General features: G+C 37.6%; 3 long non-coding RNA genes across 3 annotated transcripts in view; 1 reads left to right on the top strand and 2 right to left on the bottom strand.

The window, feature by feature from the left end:
- Nucleotides 1–8,282, top strand: part of LOC107837721 (uncharacterized) — a 25,331-nt gene extending 17,049 nt beyond the window's left edge. The window contains exon 3 of the long non-coding RNA XR_001663765.1: nucleotides 8,201–8,282. This is a non-coding gene — a long non-coding RNA (uncharacterized LOC107837721). The remainder of the gene's footprint in view (nucleotides 1–8,200) is intronic.
- The window catches only part of LOC103146858 (uncharacterized), a 14,063-nt gene extending 2,227 nt beyond the window's left edge, over nucleotides 1–11,836 (bottom strand). The window contains exons 1-2 of the long non-coding RNA XR_477189.2: nucleotides 11,559–11,836; nucleotides 8,263–8,501 (exon numbers count right to left, since the gene is read on the bottom strand). This is a non-coding gene — a long non-coding RNA (uncharacterized LOC103146858). The remainder of the gene's footprint in view (nucleotides 1–8,262; nucleotides 8,502–11,558) is intronic.
- A 2,888-nt stretch (nucleotides 11,837–14,724) lies between these two features.
- On the bottom strand, nucleotides 14,725–21,672 carry LOC107837712 (uncharacterized). Its single transcript, XR_001663749.1, has 2 exons — nucleotides 21,357–21,672; nucleotides 14,725–18,294 (listed from the first exon to the last, which is right to left on the bottom strand). It is a non-coding gene; the product is annotated as an uncharacterized LOC107837712 (long non-coding RNA).
- Between the last annotated feature and the right edge of the window lie 3,482 nt (nucleotides 21,673–25,154).

Consider the following 25,154-nt stretch of genomic DNA (forward strand, 5'->3'; position numbering starts at 1 on the left):
CTACTCTACTGATGTAAAGTGACTTGAATTTTTTTCGCTGCAAAAACACAACATCTTACCAAGTATTTTTAATCTAATTTCTTCTGCAAATAACTTGAGTGAAGACAAAATTAATTTAATTTAAAAGTAACTTAGCACCAAGATATAGATGCTTGTTTTAAGTAAATAATTCCTTAATATTGGTGAAAAAGTTCCTTTTCCATTGGCAGATTATTCTACTTGTATGGGGAAAATGTCTTGTTTTAGTAAGTACCTGCTCCACTGGCAGGTAAATCTACCTGCCAGTGGAGCAATAACTTTTTCATCAATATTAAGGAATTATTGACTTAAAACAATCTTCTATATCTTCTACAGGCTAGTTTTGACTCGTTTTAAGTGTAAAAAGATATTTGCACTGGAAGCAAAACTAAAAGTACTTGGTCAGACTGTGTGTTTTTGCAGTACTCTGTCAATGCAGGGTTTCCCACAGTGTATTATAAGCCTGGCAGGTCACCAGGCTTTACTTGTGCCCCCACCAGGCTTAGCATTGCTTATTTATTTTAGTTTTTTTTTTTTTTTTTTTTAAATCATTGCCTTTTTTTAAGATTGTATAGTTGGTGTTTAGGTATTAATCCTGAAGTCTTCCAAAAATGCTTAACTATCAAGTGATATTTTTAAATTTCCTGCCAACTTTAAACATTTTTAAGTCAAAAACATGGTAGACGGCTTGAGCACCAGGCTTGGGACGTTTTCTGAAAGAAACCCTGCAATGTTACTCTTTACATTGAAGGAACAAGCAATTCAACTTAAAATATATTTGTTGTTGAATTACTAAAAGTAAAACTTGCTCAGGGGTTGAAACATGGTTATTGGAATCAATCCTTCCCTTGGAAACAGAAAGACTTGGCAGCTGTCTTGATTTAGCACTGGTTTGGTCTGGAGTGTCTGCATAGTTGTGTAAAAATCCAAGTTCTTTAGATACAAAAATTGTTCAAACATACAGCCGGATTGTGTTTAGTCTTAATTTATCACTGAAGCTCATGTCAGTGTTCGATATGCAGCCTCGTAATAATGTGAATGCCCTCAGTCAAGACGAGGTGAAATATGCCCCTGCCACCCCCAAAAACAACCAAACTCCACAGCAGCCAGTCTAGACGCAAGCTGCTCTTCAAATCATCACTCCTCCTCCTCCCTCATCCCGCCATCATTGTCTGAGCCCCCAAAGTGTTTTTTTCCCACGCTTTATTTTTCTCTGTCCTGTTTGCAGCCGAGGAGGAGGACGAGGAAGAGGAGAGGGGGGTGATGGGGTGGCCATGGAAACCCCACATTGGTGTTTCCCCTGATTGGAGTATGCAGTGACTAATTATTCAGTGCATATGCTTAAAAAAACAATAAAGCGGGACGTATTGAGATGCAGAGTGTCGTACGGAGTGTGATTAGCATACGGAGCAGAAAATCCTCCTTATAAGGAAGGCAGACCACTTTCATGAACATTGGTGACTCAAATTCTTTTTAGGCAAAGAGAGAAAGTTTAGTACTGTGGGATTTGATTAGAAAATCAATTAGCTTAATTAAATCCATATAAATATATGGATTTAAAATGGAGGCTAATTTCCATTTTAGCACATATATATATATATATATACATATATATATACACACTAAGAATGTACACAAACTAAAATGAGATGTTTACAATAATATGATATATTCTTAATGATTCAGATTAATTTAAGGAAATAAAATAGTATAAATTCATGTTTTCATTCATACTATAAATTTAAACATTAAATTTATAATATAAATGTTCCATCTTACATAGAAAATGTAAGACATTGATATAATAATTAAATGGTGTAAAGGGAATATAAAAAGTCTAAGCTGCCTCTCACTCCTTTTCAAACACGTACTGTAGCCAAAATGACTGATTGTTGCCAGACATTGTTTTTTGTGTACTCTGATCTGCTGTACATATCTATATGTGTTACTTAACATATAGATGTAATATTTATATATGTACATGTAGGGTACAGAAGGAGGGGTTAAGTTAACTGAGGCCGGTATTGTTTTCCAATCTCCGTCGTCCATTAATCAGGACGATCCGGCTCTAATTGGCGTTTTGGTTAAGCTGCTCTCCAGACCCCGGCTCCCTCCGCTGGCCTAAATAATGGCGTTACGCCACAAGTGCCGCCACACATTGAGGAGGACAATGTGCCGCTTGTCTGAGGGTCCAGGACAGGATCCCCACCCTCTCGTCTTCGCCTCCTTTCTTAGCTCCCCCCTGCACCCTCCAAAATAAACCTCACACGCAAACACAAAGAAGGCCTCACACTATTGAGATCTCTCCATCGCAGGCTCCTTCTCCTCGTCTGTCTGCCTCCCCCTCCTCTCATTCCCACACCCCTCCATCATCCTGCAGCCCGTTTAGCTTCTCAACCAGCAGTTGCATTTATTTGGCTCAGTAGTCAGGTAAAAAGGAAATCTGAATTTCTATACAGTGATTTATTTTACCTCTTTAAGCACAAGCAGCTGCCTTTAAGAAAAACTCCCAGTGTAGAATGGTTATCGAAAAACGACACACTTGCACTGCAGGTCCATGACAATCATTTTATGATATTTATAGAGAGATCTACTGCAAAAACACACAATCTTACCAAGTATTTTTAGTATAGTTTCTAGTGCAAATATCTTATTACACTGGACATAAGTCAAAACTAACTGGTGGAAGATATAGGATATTGTTTTAAGTAAATAATTCCTTAATATTGGTGATAAAATTCTTGTTCCATTAACAGATAAATTTACTTATAACAAGACATTTTCCACATATGATAAGTGGAATAATCTGCCAATGGAACAAGAACATTTTCACCAATATTAAAGAATTATTTACTTAAAACAAGCTTCTTTATCTTTTTAAATTAGTTTTGTCTTAATTTAAGTGTAATAAGATAATTTGCACTACAAACAAAACTAAATATACTTGGTAAGATTGTGTGTTTTTGCAGTGTAGATGGATAGATAGAAAACTTTACTTTTCATCATCTCTGTCTCCCACATATCACTCTTGTACATAAAAATGCTTAAAACATTAAAAACTTAAATGTCTTCTGTACCCAGATGCAGTTAAACGAAGGTAAATAAAGTAAATAAGGATGCAGATCTGGAAAAACTTAAGAGCCCACTGCACTGAGTCCCATTGGAAACCTCCTAATTATTCCACCAAACATTGATTTCTGAACTCTTTGAGTTAAAACATTAATATAGTTGTTTCTAAATGAATATCAAATTGTTTTCTTTGCATTATTTCAGGTCTGAAAGCACTGAATCTTTTTATTTTGACCTTTTCTCATTTTCTGCTAATAAATATTACATTTTTGTTTGTAATTTCAGAGACATGATGTCAGTAGTTCATAGAACAAAAGGACAATGTTCATTTTACTCAAACATATAGATTTAAAGAGTAAAATCAGAGAAACATATCATTTTAAGTGGTCTCTTCATGTTTCCCAGAGCTGTAGATCTAAATTTAACCCAACAGCAAATGATTAAAGATTAAAGTCAGTCTTGATGTTATTTAGACAAAATGTAATATTTATTAAAATAAAAAAATTTAATTTCTTCACCTATTTATAAGAATTACAGACCCACACAATGCAGCTCATAAAATATCATAAAATAAAAAATTTGTTGTGTTTCTCTATTAAGAGAAAATTTCACGTTTATTTTTAAAAGTGGGACGATGTGAACGTTTATATGTAAATACATGAACTTACAGTCAGTCAGGAAGCCAATTTCTATTTTTCCTCATTGTTTGGTTGAAATCAATGTTGCATTTATATAAATGTATATATTTTTGTATACAGCAGCAGATGGGTGGGTACTGGTATCGGGCTTAGGATTTAAAATGTTTCCCTTCATATTGTTTCTACTGCGTCCACTGCCCCACCCCTACCTGTTGCTGCACACCGCTAGTCATCTTGGAAATGTTTCTGTGACTGTAAGGTGTTTTATCTGAGCAGATTGGACTAATTAACCAGCTGGTAGCTTGTTAAACTGCAGGTTTTATTCTATAAAGAGTAGATAAAAGTGTTTATATTCTGGATAATAAGACTGAAACTATACCACTAAATTTGTCGAGTGTTTTTGTTTGAGTCAATAAATAAGAATAATGGATTGATTATAGGTGATCAGCTCAAAAGAACAACAAAATGAAATGATACAGATGTCATTATTATTACTTTGACAATCAATTTGCACTTTTTTTAATCAGTTATAAGAATAATGGTGTTTTTCCGTTTTATTAGGTCACATTTTTGTTTATAATTATAGTGAGAATCTCGTATTTCTCCATTCTTGAATTTGATTTCTGGATATTTTTGGTCTGAAGGAGCATGAAGAATGAAAACATATTTATATATCTGAACTTTATTCACTTTAGCTCTATAAAGGTTGTATCTATCTATTCTTTCATCCATTTCTCTCTCCATCTGTGTCGCTGTCCATCCCTCCATTAATTTATCTATGATCCATTTATTCATCCACACATCCAGCCACTCGTCTGGTATTCATCCATCCATTGTGTTTTTTTTTCCATGTATAAAACCTTCCATAACTCTTTGAATTCATTAACTGTTTTAGTTTAAGTTTAAAAATGGGTTTGCAAAATGAAAGTGACTGGAGGTCAAATACTCTACAGACCAACTGAATTGTTTTTACAGTGCATACTGGGATTTTTTTTTTCGTCCTTGCATAAATTAGGCTTTCAGATTTGTACCAAAATGTGTCGCAGTTTCTTCGTAAAACCTGATGCTACGTCGACTGAACCGAAGGTTTAAGCTAAAACACATTTCTCATGTGAGAACGCGGCTAAGTCTGATTACAAGTGGAGATTTATGAACGCCGCTGTGTTGCTAATTACGGCTCCCCGCGTACGTGTGGGAGGGTTTAGCTTGTTTTTTTTGCCCCTCTATTTCATCAAATCAAGATGCCGGCACGCTCATCTGGAATTAAAAGCTCCACATGCAGAAATACCGCCAGTTGTGCTAATTGCAACTCTTTTGTAATTAAAAACACTGAAACAATTTAATTAACGAGACTTTTCCCGGGCATCGCCGTTAGAATCCCGATCAGCTGCAGCGAGACGACGGGCACGGCGGAAAGCGGCGTAGTTGCCCTTAAAAATGCCACCTCTTCGACATTAAGACGCCGCCGGCTGGCTGCATGGTTTTCTCCTATCTCATCCCTTCCTGCACGTCTCTGGGGGGGGCGGCGGTCTCTGCAATTAACACTCTGGCAGTAATTAACACCGTCTCGAGGCGACCAATGGCGCGGAAAGGATGAGGGCATAACGTGAAGTGGGGGAAGGTGCAGCGCCGGCTTGTCCATGTTTCCCATTCAGCTGCCATTTTGTGCCAGTCTTAGCACCTAAGATGGTGGCGGGACTGTGACTTGCCATGCGGGAGAGGAGGACAAACTGGCAAGGGAGGGGTCAGAGACGAGGAGGATTATGGGATCGAGGAAGGAGTCTTTTATTTTCATTCTTCTAGTTGGTGCATCACTACCAAGACGGCGAGGGGGGGAGGAGAAGGAGGCATGATCGTCACATCGCTGCCCTACATGCACATTCAGGAGGAACTCTCCCACTCACAAACATGGCACAGGAAAAAAAAAACAAAGTCACAGGAGGGAAACACAACTCCACATGTCGGTCTGTTCATTAAAAAAAATAAAATAAAGCATCCAAATGTACACACGGTGCCCCATGCATGAGCAAACACACACATTCGCACAAACAACCAACACAGCCGTTCTCATGGTATGGTCTGCCCCTGAGCATGCAAATGACATTCATTATGCAAATGCATACAAATCAGAGCCAACCATCTGAGAATCTGAGCTGGGGAAAAAAAACACAAAGAATGAAATTAAATGAATGAGGGGGGAGGAGGGAAGTACAGTCCGGTCAACAGAAAATGGATTATAACCTGCTTCATTAGGACACAAACTGGCTTAAATCTCTGTTTTACACTGATAAAAATACTCACACTTTGTCTGCTAATCAAGCACTGATTTTATATAGCAGCTGGATAAACCTTACACATGCTGAGTGATGTTGCGTTCTCTTACTCTCACCAGTTAACACCGTTTAATGTGACCCTCTAAGAGCTTCAAATTGGGAGGAATTGAGCTCAAAATGTGCCTGAAGGGTCACGTAATTAATACCGAGTTTGTTTCTTTTTCACGCGGTTTTAATGGCACCTTTGAGTTTCTTCGGTTTTTTGTTATTTAGATGTCCTTTTGTTGTATTTTTTTTTGATTCCACAAAATCACCTGCAAAAAAAAGAAGGAAAAAAAAAAGGCTTCCAGTGGAGTGGAGATGCTCCAAACGAGGCAAAGTGCTGCTAATTGCCTTTTCGCGGTGGTCTTTGTTTTGTCTCCACCTCTGCCTCTGCAGGACGCGCTCTCTGAAACCCAACAAGAGCTGCAGTCTCATTATGTGCTTTTATGAAGGCTGCCATAAAAGAAGCCAAACCCTGATGAGTTTGGATTAATATTCATGTGAGGGTGGGGAGGGGGATGAACGTGTAAACACTCGGCCTTTATGTGCAGGAGCCTGAAACATGCATGAATCTGCAGCAGTTTGCTGCTAAATGCAGAACGATATCACAGCAAGTTACCTGTGTGAGGTTTTATAAAGGCCACGGCTTCAAAAACAAACGCTCCCCCCAGAGGAAGAATCGTCTCTAACATAATGGGGAATAGAGGCACACACCCTCCCCTCCCACACCTGTTGCTGGAAAGAGTTACACTCAGTCAGTGGAACAAGCTCCTCCTTTTTCACCGATCCATCCAGGTTTGACTAATGTATATTTTACCATTTTTATGTCTGCCTCTCTTTAAGGTTATCCTGATGCAAAATAAATCACTGAAGTTGCTGTTTATGTGTTTTGATAAATATAATCGTAATTTTAAAGTTATTTTAGCTGATGAAATACTGAAATCCAGATGGTAGTTTCTTAGTTTTTGTTAATGAAAGAAAGTATTTAAAAGGAAAGACCAATCAGCAGCCTATAAACACCAATATTAAAGTTAGAAAATACTGAAATAGTTATATTTTAAATTGAACCTAAGCATCATTAGCAGTTAGCAGGGCATTAAACTGGTAAATAATTGTTTATTACATACCCAAGAGGAGGGCTGCCCACTTCCTACTGACTGGACATGACAATAAACTGTAGAACTTATGACGACGTTTTTGTTCCTGAGCATTCATGCCATCCCTAAACGGAAAAATGCCCTGGGCAGAGAGCCGTATCAAAGCTATTATAGCTCTCTGTCAGTTTATAAAAAGTAGAATCACAGAAATTGTTCATATTTTTCTCAATAAACATGTTGATGGATGTTTACCTTTCTGCTTAACTCTGTTTATCAGAATAAAAATAATTTTAAATTACACATTTAAATTAAAATTGTGATTTTCAGTGTTTCATTCTTGTGGCACCAGTGGGAATAATTGCTGCTTTTGTTTTCTGAGTTAAAGAAATTAGATTTTTGCCATCGTAGTTTTACAGCAGCAGGACAGGCCCATTTCCACGTTGCATTTCAAAAGTATTTCAAATACGAAATCAATTTCACTCTGAGGAATTTCACTCTGAGGAAAAAAAAAAAGATATAAGATGGAAAATTGTTCAAAGTAAAAAATATCTAGTACTGAATCTCTTCAACTATATAAAATATAAAAACTGTATTAAACTGTAAAAAAATATACATGCCATGTTTTCTGGGACTTTTCTGGAAACATATGGGATTGAAATATTTGTATTTATTTTTGAATGAGACGATTAATCTGAAAAGAATAATCCCTGATTAGACTCAGAAATGAGGATTTGTAAAGTGTGTGTTTTAAAGCATTCCTGAAAAATACTTGACACCAAAAATGTTTTAATATTTCTGTGAATGTGACTCTTACTTTTGTGATTTTTGTAATGTTTTCTCTCAATTTGCCATAATAAAATGTGTTCTGATTACCTTCTCATTTTAGTGACTCTGTTTTTAACATATTTTTCAAGAACAGCAGATCCGTGAGGTTTGAAATCACTCATGAGTGTTTAGTTTGAATTTAACCTTTTATAAAAAAAAAAAGAAATGAGCACACAGATGCTAGCCCATAGTGTGAGTTTGCTCTTTTTAATCCCAGTTATTGTCTTTTCGCCCACAGCGCACACAGATGCGTCCCTCCCCTCTCGGTAAAATCGGCGCTTATGTAACGCGGCATCATACCTTCACATCATTGGTTAGCAGCAGCTGCCCTCCACCTCCAGCCCGATCCGCTGCTCTCTGGGCTCAATTTCCACACCGTTTTCCTTCTTCCTGTGCAGGCGTGTAATGGGATTCTTGTTACTTTCGGTTATCTAGCTTTATGAAGAATGTACGTCACTCATACAGCTAGATAACCAAAGATAACAGACAACCCCTCAGGCCTGCAGCAACGAATGCGCGACAGAAACCTCTGGATGCTCCTGGAAGGACAAACGGCCACAGAAAGCAGAAGACATCAGAACTAATTCACCAAAACAAAGCAAAGCTAATTTACTCTGGAATATGTGCCAACCAGCAGGCAGAGGTGTAAATTAAGATAGTAATAGTCTCACGTTATATATGTGGAGGTTTAACACAGACAACTGATCACATGGTGATAAACGCATCCCTGTGAAATTGCTTTAACAAATAAAAAAAAAGCATCTCTAAAGATTCACAAGGCGAAGCTGCTGGGAAAATGCATCCTCTAAGCAATTAAATGTCATGCAAATGAAATTTGAATTTTATTGCAATTCAAAGCAAAACCATACAGTAAAAATCTGATTTAAAAAAAAAACAGCAACATTTTAATGAGGAAGTAGATAAAGCAGCAACACAAAATTTAATAAATGTTCTAATTCTACAGGAAGTGTAAATCTGTACTTATAATCATAGAAAAATAATAAACATTACACACTATTGTGCATAACTTCCTGATGTACTAGTTTACACTAATTCTAAGAAATTGGAATTAAAAAACTAAAGTGTTTCAAACATGTTAAGGTAATTTTTGGAAGTAAAGAAAATGTTAATTTTTGTACTATGTGATGCATTTGAGAAAAAAATTATATTACAATTATTGCTGGAAGAAATTAGAAAAATAAACTTTATTTCAATGTGTGAGAGGGAATTAGTATTTTATTACAGCTTTTAGTAAACACACTTTTATTTATTTTTTAATTAGCTTTCTTTTGGGTTTAAGTGGAGATGAGAAGCCTAATTAACACTCCATCACAGAGATAATTATTCTTTCTTTACAGTGTGGTGGAAACAGGCCACTGATCCCATTCAACCCCACAGGCTGAGCAGATTAATGCCAACAGAAAACATTAAATACATATGTATTTATGAAGGGGGAACATGGTTTATTTTGCAGCTGCTTCCCTTTAATCAGTGTTTGGGTTTTTGCCAGAAACAGCCATTGCTGCAGATCATTTCTCTGCGTCACGTCTCCAGGCCATGACGCACTCTGAAGGTTTTTATTCACTCAGACAATTTCTCTCTTTTTTTGTAGAACTCCAGGAACGTTTTTCATTAATTTTATGGGTTTTTTTATTATTATTTTCATAAATGTTTTTAACTACATGCTCTCTGACGTACTTATTTATTTGGCGTTGTATATTTTTAGATTTGACAAAAAAAGCGACGTAGTTTGTCTAGTGTGTTTTTAATAAACCTTTTTGTCTTCATCAATTCTTACCTTATTTTTAACTTTATTTAAATAACTTGTATATACATTCATTTGTTTCTTTTGATTCTACATAACAGACCTGTAACGCGGAATAGTAATAAAGTGTTTTCCATGTCTTTTATTTGAATAATTGTAAAGTTTTTAGCTTTTATGGCAGCGATAGAAACTATCCCGACCGGATTTAGCGAACATTTCCAGACTGAAGTTCTTTCACCGCCTCATTTCTGAAAAGTTTGCGCCACAATGCAGCGGGATTGTGGAAATGTCTGTCAATCATATATTCACCTGGAGATTTGAAGGGTGTCTCGATCTTCAGCTCTACAAAAAACAACAATAATTAATAAAAATAATTAAACAAATATGGTGCGCCGGAAAATAAAGTTGCACACGGCTTCATCCAAGTGAATTTCTGGGTTTTGGCGGAAATATCCTGGGATGATGGGAACTCTGTGGTAAAAGCTGCAGGTTGTATCGCTCTGCAGCTTCCGTGACTCTGCAGATGCTGCTGCTGCTGCTGCTGCAGACTCAAAGCGACGGGCCCCTTCTCCATCTCAAACATGCTGTGCGTCTCAGCGCATGGCTCAGCTGCCAAAATCTGGATTCTTTGCCCATCTTTGGACTTCAAGGGAAATTTCACGGTAGAAAATCGCATATTTATGCATGGAATAATCGAGTTCAATCTCTGGTTTTCTTGATTTGCGTAAAGATTTTGTGATGAAGCAAAAATACACAATAACAAAGAAAAATAACCTAAAATTATCTCAAAACTGATGGGAAATAAGCAAGGCTTCACTTTAAAATGATTCTTACCAAAAACTGTAACATTTTGTTAATATTTATATACAAAAGATAAAAGTACAGCAGAAGTAGGCTTGAACTTCCAGAGAGATTAAACAGGCCTTACGTAAGAGCCCTAGCTCCATAATCTCAGCCTGCAGGAAGTCCTGCTGCTGCTGGACGCACAAACCAAAATCATGCCTTAAATTTCTTCGCCTGTTCGTAATGTAGGCTAACTCTTGGTATGCAAAGTAGGCCGGATGCATTAGCAAAATGTTGTGAAAGGTCGCAGCAGCAAACAGGACAAACTATGCAGCACGAGGGTCATAACTCCTGGAAAAACCCCGCTGTGAAGTTGAGATGCACAATAAAAACTGTCACATGTGTCTCTTTACACAGTAAATGGTGCATCATGGACTTATGTAACACTCGAAACAGTAATAAGAGAGCATATGGCAGATCCTGAGACAGTTTTGCATGGATACATTCAGGTTCATAAGATTTGAATCTGCGAAAACAACAGCATCTAAAGTAAATAACCGGATTTCTTTCATGTGGCTTTCTAAAAATTTGCTAAACGCGGCGCAAATAAGGATATTTGCATCCTGTGGTGCAATTTATTGCGGTTATCATTTAAAAACTGTGTTGTGTTGAAGCTGCAGATCTCCAAACAAACGTGTTTGCAGCCACAAGTGAAGCTGCACGTCTCTTGCTGCTGACATCACATGATGTTCGGAGTCTTTATCTCAGATGCTGCTGCTGCTGCTGCGCACCATGCATGCATCTCTAACTCATCTCAACACAAACCCGCCTCCCTGGAAACAAATCCGGATCAAATTTATTCTATAAATCTTCACCTGATCCACATCCGGAGCCAAAGATAATAAACAATACACAGATTTTTATTTAGCTCAGCTCGGAACACTTAAAGGGCAGCTGCAGCTTATATTTTGTTTGTTTGTTTGTTTTTATATCCAGACGAGATCAGAGTGTTGATAAATTATGTTTTTAAAGAGGAAGCAGGTCTTACTCTTTCCTCCTCGGGGGCTCCAGGGCGGGCTTTTAGGGGGTCCTCCTTGTAAGCGGCGGTCCCTCCGGGTGTGCTGCATGCTGGGAGCCAAATGAACGCGTTCATGAGCTTTGTGGCGACGACGCATCGTGACGTCCCAGCCGGCGCAGTCCATTTATGCTCCTGACGGGTCCATCCTCCGCGTCCACAGCTCCGGTCCTCCCCGCTGCTAACGCGGGGCTTGGAGCCGCCCTCACGCCCCGGACAGCTACATCTCCACCAGCGATGTCTCCCAAAGTGACTCAACGTCTCGTTTGTCCAAATTCATATAGCTGCATCCAGAGGAAGACCACACCCCCATGTGGGTCGGTGAGGTAACACTGTTCCCACCCTCTTAGCTTTTTTTTTTCTTTTTTAATTTATGCAAAACGAAAGATGCCATTATAATACGAACCGTAAGGCTGGCACCGCTGCTCACGCCCCCCAACAGACGCATGCAGAAGTGCATCAACCATGCATGCCTCTGACTCTAAAGGTCAAATATCCTAATTTTTTCCATTTCCATATAGTCCAGCCTTCCAACTCCCAGTAGTTAAATTAATTTCCATTAAATGAGTTAAACTTCTTCAGACTGATAGTCACCAAACAAGTGGTGCATTTGTTTGGTAATACTGTAGCATTTACACTTAGAAAATATGCAAGTTATACTTTTTATAATGTGTTTTCTCTTGGTGAAATGTCTGTTTGACATAAATCATCATCATCATCAAACACTGGAAACAGATGAAAGTTGCAGAAGTGAACAAAACTCTCTTGAAATTGAAATTTTGAGACTAAGAAAACTGAAACAATTATAAATCTTTCCAAACTTTTCCAGCCTGCAATGTGGCTGATATGTAACCAACATCTGTTTGAATGAAAACCTGGTTGCAGAAGTTTATTGGAAGATATTTTAGTTTAATTTCAGCATTTGTTCCTCATTAGTTCACACCAATTACATAGTGGAGATTTTTAACATGAATATTTTAACATAAAGTAAATATGTACAAAAGACAATATTTTTTCTGTCATTTAATTGTTTCATCCATCCATCAACTTTGCACCACATTTTTGCTCATTCCCACTTTATTTATCCACAAAGGAAGTTAAATCCTGTCATAACTCATCCAACTTTCTCCAGAGTCATGGATGATGNCTACAAACAAAACTAAATATACTTGGTAAGATTGTGTGTTTTTGCAGTGTAGATGGATAGATGGAAAACTTTACTTTTCATCATCTCTGTCTCCCACATATCACTCTTGTACATAAAAATGCTTAAAACATTAAAAACTTAAATGTCTTCTGTACCCAGATGCAGTTAAACGAAGGTAAATAAAGTAAATAAGGATGCAGATCTGGAAAAACTTAAGAGCCCACTGCACTGAGTCCCATTGGAAACCTCCTAATTATTCCACCAAACATTGATTTCTGAACTCTTTGAGTTAAAACATTAGTATAGTTGTTTCTAAATGAATATCAAATTGTTTTCTTTGCATTATTTCAGGTCTGAAAGCACTGAATCTTTTTATTTTGACCTTTTCTCATTTTCTGCTAATAAATATTACATTTTTGTTTGTAATTTCAGAGACATGATGTCAGTAGTTCATAGAACAAAAGGACAATGTTCATTTTACTCAAACATATAGATTTAAAGAGTAAAATCAGAGAAACATATCATTTTAAGTGGTCTCTTCATGTTTCCCAGAGCTGTAGATCTAAATTTAACCCAACAGCAAATGATTAAAGATTAAAGTCAGTCTTGATGTTATTTAGACAAAATGTAATATTTATTAAAATAAAAAAATTTAATTTCTTCACCTATTTATAAGAATTACAGACCCACACAATGCAGCTCATAAAATATCATAAAATAAAAAATTTGTTGTGTTTCTCTATTAAGAGAAAATTTCACGTTTATTTTTAAAAGTGGGACGATGTGAACGTTTATATGTAAATACATGAACTTACAGTCAGTCAGGAAGCCAATTTCTATTTTTCCTCATTGTTTGGTTGAAATCAATGTTGCATTTATATAAATGTATATATTTTTGTATACAGCAGCAGACGGGTGGGTACTGGTATCCGGCTGAGGATTTAAAATGTTTCCCTTCATATTGTTTCTACTGCGTCCACTGCCCCACCCCTACCTGTTGCTGCACACCGCTAGTCATCTTGGAAATGTTTCTGTGACTGTAAGGTGTTTTATCTGAGCAGATTGGACTAATTAACCAGCTGGTAGCTTGTTAAACTGCAGGTTTTATTCTATAAAGAGTAGATAAAAATGTTTATATTCTGGATAATAAGACTGAAACTATACCACTAAATTTGTCGAGTGTTTTTGTTTGAGTCAATAAATAAGAATAATGGATTGATTATAGGTGATCAGCTCAAAAGAACAACAAAATGAAATGATACAGATGTCATTATTATTACTTTGACAATCAATTTGCACTTTTTTTAATCAGTTATAAGAATAATGGTGTTTTTCCGTTTTATTGGGTCACATTTTTGTTTATAATTATAGTGAGAATCTCGTATTTCTCCATTCTTGAATTTGATTTCTGGATATTTTTGGTCTGAAGGAGCATGAAGAATGAAAACATATTTATATGTCTGAACTTTATTCACTTTAGCTCTATAAAGGTTGTATCTATCTATTCTTTCATCCATTTCTCTCTCCATCTGTGTCGCTGTCCATCCCTCCATTAATTTATCTATGATCCATTTATTCATCCACACATCCAGCCACTCGTCTGGTATTCATCCATCCATTGCGGTTTTTTTTTCCATGTATAAAACCTTCCATAACTCTTTGAATTCATTAACTGTTTTAGTTTAAGTTTAAAAATGGGTTTGCAAAATGAAAGTGACTGGAGGTCAAATACTCTACAGACCAACTGAATTGTTTTTACAGTGCATACTGGGATTTTTTTTTTCGTCCTTGCATAAATTAGGCTTTCAGATTTGTACCAAAATGTGTCGCAGTTTCTTCGTAAAACCTGATGCTACGTCGACTGAACCGAAGGTTTAAGCTAAAACACATTTCTCATGTGAGAACGCGGCTAAGTCTGATTACAAGTGGAGATTTATGAACGCCGCTGTGTTGCTAATTACGGCTCCCCGCGTACGTGTGGGAGGGTTTAGCTTGTTTTTTTTGCCCCTCTATTTCATCAAATCAAGATGCCGGCACGCTCATCTGGAATTAAAAGCTCCACATGCAGAAATACCGCCAGTTGTGCTAATTGCAACTCTTTTGTAATTAAAAACACTGAAACAATTTAATTAACGAGACTTTTCCCGGGCATCGCCGTTAGAATCCCGATCAGCTGCAGCGAGACGACGGGCACGGCGGAAAGCGGCGTAGTTGCCCTTAAAAATGCCACCTCTTCGACATTAAGACGCCGCCGGCTGGCTGCATGGTTTTCTCCTATCTCATCCCTTCCTGCACGTCTCTGGGGGGGGCGGCGGTCTCTGCAATTAACACTCTGGCAGTAATTAACACCGTCTCGAGGCGACCAATGGCGCGGAAAGGATGAGGGCATAACGTGAAGTGGGGGAAGGTGCAGCGCCGGCTTGTCCATGTTTCCCATTCAGCTGCCATTTTGTGCCAGTCTTAGCACCTAAGATGGTGGCGGGACTGTGACTTGCCATGCGGGAGAGGAGGACAAACTGGCAAGGGAGGGGTCAGAGACGAGGAGGATTATGGGATCGAGGAAGGAGTCTTTTATTTTCATTCTTCTAGTTGGTGCATCACTACCAAGACGGCGAGGGGGGGAGGAGAAGGAGGCATGATCGTCACATCGCTGCCCTACATGCACATTCAGGAGGAACTCTCCCACTCACAAACATGGCACAGGAAAAAAAAAACAAAGTCACAGGAGGGAAACACAACTCCACATGTCGGTCTGTTCATTAAAAAAAATAAAATAAAGCATCCAAATGTACACACGGTGCCCCATGCATGAGCAAACACACACATTCGCACAAACAACCAACACAGCCGTTCTCATGGTATGGTCTGCCCCTGAGCATGCAAATGACATTCATTATGCAAATGCATACAAATCAGAGCCAACCATCTGAGAATCTGAGCTGGGGAAAAAAAACACAAAGAATGAAATTAAATGAATGAGGGGGGAGGAGGGAAGTACAGTCCGGTCAACAGAAAATGGATTATAACCTGCTTCATTAGGACACAAACTGGCTTAAATCTCTGTTTTACACTGATAAAAATACTCACACTTTGTCTGCTAATCAAGCACTGATTTTATATAGCAGCTGGATAAACCTTACACATGCTGAGTGATGTTGCGTTCTCTTACTCTCACCAGTTAACACCGTTTAATGTGACCCTCTAAGAGCTTCAAATTGGGAGGAATTGAGCTCAAAATGTGCCTGAAGGGTCACGTAATTAATACCGAGTTTGTTTCTTTTTCACGCGGTTTTAATGGCACCTTTGAGTTTCTTCGGTTTTTTGTTATTTAGATGTCCTTTTGTTGTATTTTTTTTTGATTCCACAAAATCACCTGCAAAAAAAAGAAGGAAAAAAAAAAGGCTTCCAGTGGAGTGGAGATGCTCCAAACGAGGCAAAGTGCTGCTAATTGCCTTTTCGCGGTGGTCTTTGTTTTGTCTCCACCTCTGCCTCTGCAGGACGCGCTCTCTGAAACCCAACAAGAGCTGCAGTCTCATTATGTGCTTTTATGAAGGCTGCCATAAAAGAAGCCAAACCCTGATGAGTTTGGATTAATATTCATGTGAGGGTGGGGAGGGGGATGAACGTGTAAACACTCGGCCTTTATGTGCAGGAGCCTGAAACATGCATGAATCTGCAGCAGTTTGCTGCTAAATGCAGAACGATATCACAGCAAGTTACCTGTGTGAGGTTTTATAAAGGCCACGGCTTCAAAAACAAACGCTCCCCCCAGAGGAAGAATCGTCTCTAACATAATGGGGAATAGAGGCACACACCCTCCCCTCCCACACCTGTTGCTGGAAAGAGTTACACTCAGTCAGTGGAACAAGCTCCTCCTTTTTCACCGATCCATCCAGGTTTGACTAATGTATATTTTACCATTTTTATGTCTGCCTCTCTTTAAGGTTATCCTGATGCAAAATAAATCACTGAAGTTGCTGTTTATGTGTTTTGATAAATATAATCGTAATTTTAAAGTTATTTTAGCTGATGAAATACTGAAATCCAGATGGTAGTTTCTTAGTTTTTGTTAATGAAAGAAAGTATTTAAAAGGAAAGACCAATCAGCAGCCTATAAACACCAATATTAAAGTTAGAAAATACTGAAATAGTTATATTTTAAATTGAACCTAAGCATCATTAGCAGTTAGCAGGGCATTAAACTGGTAAATAATTGTTTATTACATACCCAAGAGGAGGGCTGCCCACTTCCTACTGACTGGACATGACAATAAACTGTAGAACTTATGACGACGTTTTTGTTCCTGAGCATTCATGCCATCCCTAAACGGAAAAATGCCCTGGGCAGAGAGCCGTATCAAAGCTATTATAGCTCTCTGTCAGTTTATAAAAAGTAGAATCACAGAAATTGTTCATATTTTTCTCAATAAACATGTTGATGGATGTTTACCTTTCTGCTTAACTCTGTTTATCAGAATAAAAATAATTTTAAATTACACATTTAAATTAAAATTGTGATTTTCAGTGTTTCATTCTTGTGGCACCAGTGGGAATAATTGCTGCTTTTGTTTTCTGAGTTAAAGAAATTAGATTTTTGCCATCGTAGTTTTACAGCAGCAGGACAGGCCCATTTCCACGTTGCATTTCAAAAGTATTTCAAATACGAAATCAATTTCACTCTGAGGAATTTCACTCTGAGGAAAAAAAAAAAGATATAAGATGGAAAATTGTTCAAAGTAAAAAATATCTAGTACTGAATCTCTTCAACTATATAAAATATAAAAACTGTATTAAACTGTAAAAAAATATACATGCCATGTTTTCTGGGACTTTTCTGGAAACATATGGGATTGAAATATTTGTATTTATTTTTGAATGAGACGATTAATCTGAAAAGAATAATCCCTGATTAGACTCAGAAATGAGGATTTGTAAAGTGTGTGTTTTAAAGCATTCCTGAAAAATACTTGACACCAAAAATGTTTTAATATTTCTGTGAATGTGACTCTTACTTTTGTGATTTTTGTAATGTTTTCTCTCAATTTGCCATAATAAAATGTGTTCTGATTACCTTCTCATTTTAGTGACTCTGTTTTTAACATATTTTTCAAGAACAGCAGATCCGTGAGGTTTGAAATCACTCATGAGTGTTTAGTTTGAATTTAACCTTTTATAAAAAAAAAAAGAAATGAGCACACAGATGCTAGCCCATAGTGTGAGTTTGCTCTTTTTAATCCCAGTTATTGTCTTTTCGCCCACAGCGCACACAGATGCGTCCCTCCCCTCTCGGTAAAATCGGCGCTTATGTAACGCGGCATCATACCTTCACATCATTGGTTAGCAGCAGCTGCCCTCCACCTCCAGCCCGATCCGCTGCTCTCTGGGCTCAATTTCCACACCGTTTTCCTTCTTCCTGTGCAGGCGTGTAATGGGATTCTTGTTACTTTCGGTTATCTAGCTTTATGAAGAATGTACGTCACTCATACAGCTAGATAACCAAAGATAACAGACAACCCCTCAGGCCTGCAGCAACGAATGCGCGACAGAAACCTCTGGATGCTCCTGGAAGGACAAACGGCCACAGAAAGCAGAAGACATCAGAACTAATTCACCAAAACAAAGCAAAGCTAATTTACTCTGGAATATGTGCCAACCAGCAGGCAGAGGTGTAAATTAAGATAGTAATAGTCTCACGTTATATATGTGGAGGTTTAACACAGACAACTGATCACATGGTGATAAACGCATCCCTGTGAAATTGCTTTAACAAATAAAAAAAAAGCATCTCTAAAGATTCACAAGGCGAAGCTGCTGGGAAAATGCATCCTCTAAGCAATTAAATGTCATGCAAATGAAATTTGAATTTTATTGCAATTCAAAGCAAAACCATACAGTAAAAATCTGATTTAAAAAAAAAACAGCAACATTTTAATGAGGAAGTAGATAAAGCAGCAACACAAAATTTAATAAATGTTCTAATTCTACAGGAAGTGTAAATCTGTACTTATAATCATAGAAAAATAATAAACATTACACACTATTGTGCATAACTTCCTGATGTACTAGTTTACACTAATTCTAAGAAATTGGAATTAAAAAACTAAAGTGTTTCAAACATGTTAAGGTAATTTTTGGAAGTAAAGAAAATGTTAATTTTTGTACTATGTGATGCATTTGAGAAAAAAATTATATTACAATTATTGCTGGAAGAAATTAGAAAAATAAACTTTATTTCAATGTGTGAGAGGGAATTAGTATTTTATTACAGCTTTTAGTAAACAGACTTTTATTTATTTTTTAATTAGCTTTCTTTTGGGTTTAAGTGGAGATGAGAAGCCTAATTAACACTCTACATTATCACAGAGATAATTATTCTTTCTTTACAGTGTGGTGGAAACAGGCCACTGATCCCATTCAACCCCACAGGCTGAGCAGATTAATGCCAACAGAAAACATTAAATACATATGTATTTATGAAGGGGGAACATGGTTTATTTTGCAGCTGCTTCCCTTTAATCAGTGTTTGGGTTTTTGCCAGAAACAGCCATTGCTGCAGATCATTTCTCTGCGTCACGTCTCCAGGCCATGACGCACTCTGAAGGTTTTTATTCACTCAGACAATTTCTCTCTTTTTTTGTAGAACTCCAGGAACGTTTTTCATTAATTTTATGGGTTTTTTTATTATTATTTTCATAAATGTTTTTAACTACATGCTCTCTGACGTACTTATTTATTTGGCGTTGTATATTTTTAGATTTGACAAAAAAAGCGACGTAGTTTGTCTAGTGTGTTTTTAATAAACCTTTTTGTCTTCATCAATTCTTACCTTATTTTTAACTTTATTTAAATAACTTGTATATACATTCATTTGTTTCTTTTGATTCTACATAACAGACCTGTAACGCGGAATAGTAATAAAGTGTTTTCCATGTCTTTTATTTGAATAATTGTAAAGTTTTTAGCTTTTATGGCAGCGATAGAAACTATCCCGACCGGATTTAGCGAACATTTCCAGACTGAAGTTCTTTCACCGCCTCATTTCTGAAAAGTTTGCGCCACAATGCAGCGGGATTGTGGAAATGTCTGTCAATCATATATTCACCTGGAGATTTGAAGGGTGTCTCGATCTTCAGCTCTACAAAAAACAACAATAATTAATAAAAATAATTAAACAAATATGGTGCGCCGGAAAATAAAGTTGCACACGGCTTCATCCAAGTGAATTTCTGGGTTTTGGCGGAAATATCCTGGGATGATGGGAACTCTGTGGTAAAAGCTGCAGGTTGTATCGCTCTGCAGCTTCCGTGACTCTGCAGATGCTGCTGCTGCTGCTGCTGCAGACTCAAAGCGACGGGCCCCTTCTCCATCTCAAACATGCTGTGCGTCTCAGCGCATGGCTCAGCTGCCAAAATCTGGATTCTTTGCCCATCTTTGGACTTCAAGGGAAATTTCACGGTAGAAAATCGCATATTTATGCATGGAATAATCGAGTTCAATCTCTGGTTTTCTTGATTTGCGTAAAGATTTTGTGATGAAGCAAAAATACACAATAACAAAGAAAAATAACCTAAAATTATCTCAAAACTGATGGGAAATAAGCAAGGCTTCACTTTAAAATGATTCTTACCAAAAACTGTAACATTTTGTTAATATTTATATACAAAAGATAAAAGTACAGCAGAAGTAGGCTTGAACTTCCAGAGAGATTAAACAGGCCTTACGTAAGAGCCCTAGCTCCATAATCTCAGCCTGCAGGAAGTCCTGCTGCTGCTGGACGCACAAACCAAAATCATGCCTTAAATTTCTTCGCCTGTTCGTAATGTAGGCTAACTCTTGGTATGCAAAGTAGGCCGGATGCATTAGCAAAATGTTGTGAAAGGTCGCAGCAGCAAACAGGACAAACTATGCAGCACGAGGGTCATAACTCCTGGAAAAACCCCGCTGTGAAGTTGAGATGCACAATAAAAACTGTCACATGTGTCTCTTTACACAGTAAATGGTGCATCATGGACTTATGTAACACTCGAAACAGTAATAAGAGAGCATATGGCAGATCCTGAGACAGTTTTGCATGGATAGATTCAGGTTCATAAGATTTGAATCTGCGAAAACAACAGCATCTAAAGTAAATAACCGGATTTCTTTCATGTGGCTTTCTAAAAATTTGCTAAACGCGGCGCAAATAAGGATATTTGCATCCTGTGGTGCAATTTATTGCGGTTATCATTTAAAAACTGTGTTGTGTTGAAGCTGCAGATCTCCAAACAAACGTGTTTGCAGCCACAAGTGAAGCTGCACGTCTCTTGCTGCTGACATCACATGATGTTCGGAGTCTTTATCTCAGATGCTGCTGCTGCTGCTGCGCACCATGCATGCATCTCTAACTCATCTCAACACAAACCCGCCTCCCTGGAAACAAATCCGGATCAAATTTATTCTATAAATCTTCACCTGATCCACATCCGGAGCCAAAGATAATAAACAATACACAGATTTTTATTTAGCTCAGCTCGGAACACTTAAAGGGCAGCTGCAGCTTATATTTTGTTTGTTTGTTTGTTTTTATATCCAGACGAGATCAGAGTGTTGATAAATTATGTTTTTAAAGAGGAAGCAGGTCTTACTCTTTCCTCCTCGGGGGCTCCAGGGCGGGCTTTTAGGGGGTCCTCCTTGTAAGCGGCGGTCCCTCCGGGTGTGCTGCATGCTGGGAGCCAAATGAACGCGTTCATGAGCTTTGTGGCGACGACGCATCGTGACGTCCCAGCCGGCGCAGTCCATTTATGCTCCTGACGGGTCCATCCTCCGCGTCCACAGCTCCGGTCCTCCCCGCTGCTAACGCGGGGCTTGGAGCCGCCCTCACGCCCCGGACAGCTACATCTCCACCAGCGATGTCTCCCAAAGTGACTCAACGTCTCGTTTGTCCAAATTCATATAGCTGCATCCAGAGGAAGACCACACCCCCATGTGGGTCGGTGAGGTAACACTGTTCCCACCCTCTTAGCTTTTTTTTTTCTTTTTTAATTTATGCAAAACGAAAGATGCCATTATAATACGAACCGTAAGGCTGGCACCGCTGCTCACGCCCCCCAACAGACGCATGCAGAAGTGCATCAACCATGCATGCCTCTGACTCTAAAGGTCAAATATCCTAATTTTTTCCATTTCCATATAGTCCAGCCTTCCAACTCCCAGTAGTTAAATTAATTTCCATTAAATGAGTTAAACTTCTTCAGACTGATAGTCACCAAACAAGTGGTGCATTTGTTTGGTAATACTGTAGCATTTACACTTAGAAAATATGCAAGTTATACTTTTTATAATGTGTTTTCTCTTGGTGAAATGTCTGTTTGACATAAATCATCATCATCATCAAACACTGGAAACAGATGAAAGTTGCAGAAGTGAACAAAACTCTCTTGAAATTGAAATTTTGAGACTAAGAAAACTGAAACAATTATAAATCTTTCCAAACTTTTCCAGCCTGCAATGTGGCTGATATGTAACCAACATCTGTTTGAATGAAAACCTGGTTGCAGAAGTTTATTGGAAGATATTTTAGTTTAATTTCAGCATTTGTTCCTCATTAGTTCACACCAATTACATAGTGGAGATTTTTAACATGAATATTTTAACATAAAGTAAATATGTACAAAAGACAATATTTTTTCTGTCATTTAATTGTTTCATCCATCCATCAACTTTGCACCACATTTTTGCTCATTCCCACTTTATTTATCCACAAAGGAAGTTAAATCCTGTCATAACTCATCCAACTTTCTCCAGAGTCATGGATGATGATGATGATGATGATGCTGTTAGCAGAAAGGATCTCCTGAAGCAGTCAGTGTCGCAACATATCGGAAAAAGCCTCTGACAGAAGCATGTTGCTGCATGACAGTTTCATAAAATGACAAGCTGACAGGTCAATATTCAGACAGCAGAGATGATATTTCACAATAACATGTCCTGGATGACACCATCAGCTGTTAGAAAGCACTGCTGCTAATCCACCTCATTTGCTTTTACCACTGCTTTTTAAATCTCTATCCAGCCAGAAGAGTTAGTTTGAACCTCCTTCTTCTCTCTGCTCTGCGTCCATGAAGTCTCCTCTCCAACTCATCTGGGATTTGTGGATTTAGTTCAGATATTATTTGACCTCCTGAGCTAATATTCAGCTCCTGGTTGTAAAAACAATACCTCGTTACCATGGTTACAAATCATAGCAAATGTCCAAAAGTAAAAGCGAAAAGTCTTTCCAGTTGCACGGCGTCCAGAATATCCAGTCAAGAGCAGCTCCACAACTCCTTTTTTTTTTTACAGATGTAACTAAGATTGTGTTAAAACGAATAAAACATTGATAAGTTTCAAATACTTGTAAGTTTTGACGCAAAAAGAAAAACATTATAAAAAAACATCAAAATCACCAAAACAATGGGTTCACTTGAAGAAAATGAAAGTTGTTTAATGACCAAGTTTCCAGAACTAAATCTGATGGGGTCACTTAAAAATGGACAAGGAGACGACCTTGAAGTTTGAAAGATTTGGAGATTTTTTTCCTGGGCAGACAGTGAAGATATTACTAAGTGTTCCGCTTTAAAGAAAAGGAGATTTATTTTTCTGAATGCAGTATCCTGGAGACCAATCAAACCAGAACCCTACTCAGGGATTTAAAAGTTCTCTGCATGGACCCCCGCTGGAGGGTAGAAGAGAAGCTAAACTACTGACATGTACAATCAGACTGCAGCTACAGAAAACCAATGTCATTCACTTGGCTCAGACACAAATAAAAAGCTGCAGGTCAAGCTAATTAATGGTTAAACATGTAGGAGGATGTGTTACTGATTAAACAGAAACATCAGCACGTTTCATAATGACAGTAAAATTTGCTTTAAAAGAAAGAATATTTTTGTAGTTAAGTCAAAGTTTCCAAGTGATTCTTAGTCCTGGGAAATGAATTGTTTTCGACAGAGATGGATTTTAGTGAGAAACTTACCTATCCTCCCTACCTGTGTTTATATCTATGGAGCAGACTACTTCCTGGATGGATCATCTTTAAAATAAACAAGTCAGTTTAGACAACAAGTTGTTCCACAGTCATCTGACATATTCCTGTTTTTAATTAAGTAATAAATTTTTATTCTGTATAAACCGTAAAGAAACAGGCTTGAAGATGTAGCCATGTTTCATTTATAAGCTTCCTGTTTCAGTGCCTCCTACATCCATCTTCTGTTTTTAGGCCAGGATGTCATATTACAAAGCCATTTTTAAGGTTTTGGAACTTTAACGAACCACAAAAATCACTTGTGACCAAAACCAACACAAAAGCCCATCTGTCCAAAATATCTTAGAGGGCATGTATTAAGCAAAGTTCACATTTTTCATGATTCTGTGCTTACATTTTGTGTTTCTACCACTTCTGAAAACATCCCAAGTGCTTAAAAAACATGTAAAGTAGTTCTTGGCAATTTTATGTTTTTTTTGTGTCTGGAAAAGGAGCCATTTCAAAAAAACCTTCTGAATGTAACGTCACAAATCAGCAGTCATTGCCTCTTCCCTGGCAATCCCAGCGAAGCCCAGCCAGTTACCTAGCATCAAAAGTAGAGTTCCAGCATGTTTGGTTACTGCTGTATTCACTGTACAATGGCTGCTGGAAAAGAAAAGTGTTTTATTGTTAACTTACCATCCAGAAACCACTTACTGCATTTTTGTTGGTTGTGCAGGAGGCTCCACTAATGCTTTTCAAAGATGTATGATTGTATAATTGCGCATCTGTTTGCAGCCATATTTACAGTTTAAACGAGTGTAAACGTCAAGATGCCAGCAGCGTTTTATTTGGATTTACAGTGACAAGAGGCCCTAAAACAGCTAATTCTGACAGGAGGTCAGAATAGGCAAAGCTGAACAGACTAAAACCTCACTGTCCAAGAATGATTTTGTGCAAAAATTGGAATGTTTGTATCACCCATAAACCTATCCTAATCTGTTCAAGGAAATATAGTAGATCACCTTTAAGGATTTCAGTAAATTAGCATCACAGCTACAGTCAAACATGGTGGTGGTATAGTGTCATGATCTGGATCAGTCATTTAATACTTAAAAATTACATAATCAATGGAATAAAATATAAAGTTTTGTGGAAATGTTGGTATTTTTAGGACGAAAATGACCATAAATCAAATCAATCAATTCAAATTTTCCCAAATCAGTTTCTTTCAATAAAAACTTATTAAACTTGAACAAAAACTACAGGTGTGTGTCTGTGTCTGGTTAAAAACATATTTGTTTTTCATTCAGTGGGTAGAAAATCCAGACATTTTACTGAAATGTAGAAATACTTCATAATAAAACTACTCAAGTAAGAAGTACAGCACTTCTAAATTGTTACATTTTTTCAAAAACCCAAGTAAATATAACTGAATACT

This window comes from Poecilia formosa, unplaced genomic scaffold (genome assembly GCF_000485575.1).
Source record: "Poecilia formosa unplaced genomic scaffold, Poecilia_formosa-5.1.2 Scaffold169, whole genome shotgun sequence".
Taxonomy (NCBI): domain Eukaryota; kingdom Metazoa; phylum Chordata; class Actinopteri; order Cyprinodontiformes; family Poeciliidae; genus Poecilia; species Poecilia formosa.